Source organism: Homalodisca vitripennis, chromosome 1 (genome assembly GCF_021130785.1).
Source record: "Homalodisca vitripennis isolate AUS2020 chromosome 1, UT_GWSS_2.1, whole genome shotgun sequence".
NCBI lineage: Eukaryota > Metazoa > Arthropoda > Insecta > Hemiptera > Cicadellidae > Homalodisca > Homalodisca vitripennis.
Genome location: NC_060207.1, coordinates 167,584,652 through 167,589,119, shown reverse-complemented (window position 1 = coordinate 167,589,119; position 4,468 = coordinate 167,584,652). Strand labels below are relative to the sequence as shown.

The 4,468-nt window shown below is 34.8% G+C and overlaps 1 non-coding gene across 1 annotated transcript; it reads right to left on the bottom strand.

Moving 5' to 3' along the window:
- Positions 1–341: 341 nt before the first annotated feature.
- Positions 342–433, bottom strand: Trnay-gua. The gene is given in 2 exon segments: positions 342–377; positions 397–433. It is a non-coding gene; the product is annotated as a tRNA-Tyr (tRNA).
- Positions 434–4,468: the final 4,035 nt, after the last annotated feature.

Here is a 4,468-nt window from a genome sequence, read left to right as displayed (position 1 = left end):
TTTTTAAATTTCAAAAATGAGCCCAGAAATGTATAGACTATGCAAAAAATTATTCATGTTGATTTTTGTCTTTTGTTACAGTTTAATTTTCAATTCCATCACAACTAGCAATTCTGTCGATCAGTGCTTTATTGAAATAACCTAAATTATAGATAATGTGTGTTAATAAGTACCAACCACATGGTAGTCATCTCCTGACACAAAATGACTGTTACAGCCACCATCTTGTTAAATGTTGAACTTTAAAAATGTTAGGAACCGGTTGAAATTATTGAAGCTATACAAATATTTTAGTCGAAGAAAAATAGGCTATGCTTAATTTAAATTTGGCAAAAAGTAAATCCTTCGAGCCGGATTTGAACCAGCGACCTATGGATGTCAACCTTGACTTTCACTCTACAGTCCACCGCTCTACCAACTGAGCTATCGAAGGAACTGGAAGTCCTGATTCTGTTTAAAATACGAAACTTGTTTTCACGGCTTTGTCAGGTAGCGTTTGCTGCTACCATTGCGCTGCTTTGACTTTCACCGTGACATTACCACTATAATCATACCTTATCTGCAACTTTAAAATACTAATGGTTAAATGGTTAATTGACTTTATTTGAGATTACTTATTATACTTAAGGCGTTTTACCAGTGTAAATATAAATAAATACATTTTTGTTATTTTATTAAAGTGTTTGTACAATTAATATTAATACAAATAATAGTGTCGGTCTTTGTACCGTAATTGTTTTATTATAATTATACCTAGATATCAGCTCGAATAGTTAAGTGTTTTGTGTCGCTTTAACATGTTGATTGCGGCTGCTGTCGTAGAGCGCTTCTGCCATATATTACACTACTCACTACTGAGTATAGAACCGCAGCAGAGCCGTTAGCTACGTGTATTATAAATAGAAAGTTATTGTACAGTAGTTCAAACTTCGATATAACTCGCCATATTCGTTTCTTTAATATTGTTATTCACGTATAAAATTGTATATTATAATTACATCATAATACGTAATAATATTAACGGGAATGACAATTAATGAAGAGAGTCGTTAATGAAGGAAGATTCAATATTCTTGTAGACTATCCAACCACGAAAGTTGGTTATATTTGATATAAGTTTGTAAACATTTCTGTGGAGATAAACACATGAAACCATACAATAAAACTGGGGGAATAATAAATAATACACTAAGCAAAACATGTGTTTACTACTGTTTGTTACGCCATAGTAAAATTACTACTTTTGCTTAGTGTCTTTTGTATTTTCTAAAGATAGAAAATCACTTTCACTAAGTAATCATCCCGTTTTTGCAAATCTTTTACTTATGCATTTTATTTGCTTTGTTTATGTTCACTATAATATTACTAATTGTTAAAATTTTATTCAGAATTTATTCTACTTCAGATTACCGCTTTAAATTAAAAGTTATAAAATTAATCCACATACTAACACTGTGTGTTGTTAAAGATCAAAATCCTAAACCTAATATTTTTAACTCGAGTCTACGCCGTTATAGCCCACGTAGGCTCTTTCTCCTCTTTTTTAATTACACCGAAATTAGGAAGAAAATTAATTGTAACGATAAATACGGTTTTATTTCAAATGTATTAAATGATATCTCTTAATAATTGCGATGTATGGATTTATTTCTATTGTGTAATAAAAGTCTCTTTCTGTGAGTAGGTATTAATTTATTTTACGTTAACTATTCAGAATTATTATAATATCATTCAATATCCAAATTGCTTATTTTATTCTTTAATATAAAAATATTTAGTTCTGTATCTACAGTTATGTATTTTGTACACAATTCTTGATTTTAATTTATAATAATACGAATTTATAATTTTTAAAGTCACAAATAGTTTTTAAGTACAAAAGCTTTCCTGCTTTTATGAGATTAGATTTTATGAGATTAGAATATAGAGATCCGAGAATGTAGCCTAGAACTAACAGTGGCTAATTGAAATGTCATATATTCCATTAATATGACCTGAGATGGAAATCAAATAAATAAACAGAATGAATAATTATAATTTGTAGTCTTTCAAAAATGTTTGAATATGATGGAAAATCAGCGTATAAGATAAAGAAAAGAACATGTGAGCATCTGATATAATGCCTTACTCTGGGTATGTCAAAACAGTCAGCAGTATCAAGTGATTGAGGTAAACGTCTCGGTTCATTTATAACTGCTTGCTCCAACGATATCTGCCCTCAGCATCTTGTAGAGATGTAATGTCATATAAGACTGCTTCTCTATCGACTACTGTTGTGTGATGCCTTACTCTGGATATGTCAAAACAGTCAGCAGTATCAAGTGATTGAGGTAAACGTCTCGGTTCATTTATAACTGCTTGCTCCAACAATATCGGCCATCAGCATCTTGTAGAGATGTAATGTCATATAAGACTGATCCAATATCGACTACTGTTGTGTGATGCCTTACCCTGGATATGTCAAAACAGTCAGCAGTATCAAGTGATTGAGGTAAACGTCTCGGTTCATTTATAACTGCTAGCTCCAGCAATCTCGGCCATCAGCATCTTGTAGAGATGTAATGTCATATAAGACTGCTTCTCTATCGACTACTGTTGTGTGATGCCTTACCCTGGATATGTCAAAACAGTCAGCAGTATCAAGTGATTGAGGTAAACGTCTCGGTTCATTTATAACTGCTTGCTCCAGCAATCTCGGCCATCAGCATCTTGTAGAGATGTAATGTCATATAAGACTGCTTCTCTATCGACTACTGTTGTGTGATGCCTTACCCTGGATATGTCAAAACAGTCAGCAGTATCAAGTGATTGAGGTAAACGTCTCGGTTCATTTATAACTGCTAGCTCCAGCAATCTCGGCCATCAGCATCTTGTAGAGATGTAATGTCATATAAGATTGCTTCTCTATCGACTACTGTTGTGTGATGCCTTACCCTGGATATGTCAAAAACAGTCAGCAGTATCAAGTGATTGAGGTAAACGTCTCGGTTCATTTATAACTGCTAGCTCCAGCAATCTCGGCCATCAGCATCTTGTAGAGATGTAATGTCATATAAGACTGCTTCTCTATCGACTACTGTTGTGTGATGCCTTACCCTGGATATGTCAAAACAGTCAGCAGTATCAAGTGATTGAGGTAAACGTCTCGGTTCATTTATAACTGCTAGCTCCAGCAATCTCGGCCATCAGCATCTTGTAGAGATGTAATGTCATATAAGACTGCTTCTCTATCGACTACTGTTGTGTGATGCCTTACTCTGGATATGTCAAAACAGTCAGCAGTATCAAGTGATTGAGGTAAACGTCTCGGTTCATTTATAACTGCTAGCTCCAGCAATCTCGGCCATCAGCATCTTGTAGAGATGTAATGTCATATAAGACTGCTTCTCTATCGACTACTGTTGTGTGATGCCTTACTCTGGATATGTCAAAACAGTCAGCAGTATCAAGTGATTGAGGTAAACGTCTCGGTTCATTTATAACTGCTAGCTCCAGCAATCTCGGCCATCAGCATCTTGTAGAGATGTAATGTCATATAAGACTGCTTCTCTATCGACTACTGTTGTGTGATGCCTTACTCTGGATATGTCAAAACAGTCAGCAGTATCAAGTGATTGAGGTAAACGTCTCGGTTCATTTATAACTGCTAGCTCCAGCAATCTCGGCCATCAGCATCTTGTAGAGATGTAATGTCATATGAGATTGCTTCTCTATCGACTACTGTTGTGTGATGCCTTACCCTGGATATGTCAAAACAGTCAGCAGTATCAAGTGATTGAGGTAAACGTCTCGGTTCATTTATAACTGCTAGCTCCAGCAATCTCGGCCATCATCATCTTGTAGAGATGTAATGTCATATGAGATTGATCCAATATCGACTGATGTTGTGTGATGCAATAACGTGATTGGTTGATGGTATAAATATGTACCATATTGATGTCCTTTGTAGGGTTGATGACATACAGCTTGTAAATAGTAAGCAAGCCAAGCAATTATATTGCATAGTATTTAAATTACTCACATTGTTTCTTAAATTCAACCGAAAGTATATTTTTCACAGTTGATATATAAATTATGGCTCTTAGACCTACGTAGTATTTGCATATAGAAAGTGTGGGGATCCATCTTCAATCGATGGATGTTTAACTGAAACTCAGGATAACTGAAACGTAGTTTAAACAGTGCAAATATGTCAAACTTGCTGCCGTGTTCCTTCACTCGGCGTGAACCAGCATACCTGAAGACAGAGGTTCAGACTATTATTTTTGTTGTGTTATATTATCGAACATAATGTAGCTTTTTTCAGAATATGTGTATGCAGTCATACCAATTAAAATACATACACAATAAATACATAAGGCGTCCTGAGTAGTTGTGTAAGAAACGGTTTCGGCCCCTGGACTCCACCTCATTAGGTCAGATAGGCCCTAAAAACTAACTTTATATTGCAATTCACTTGTAGAACGTT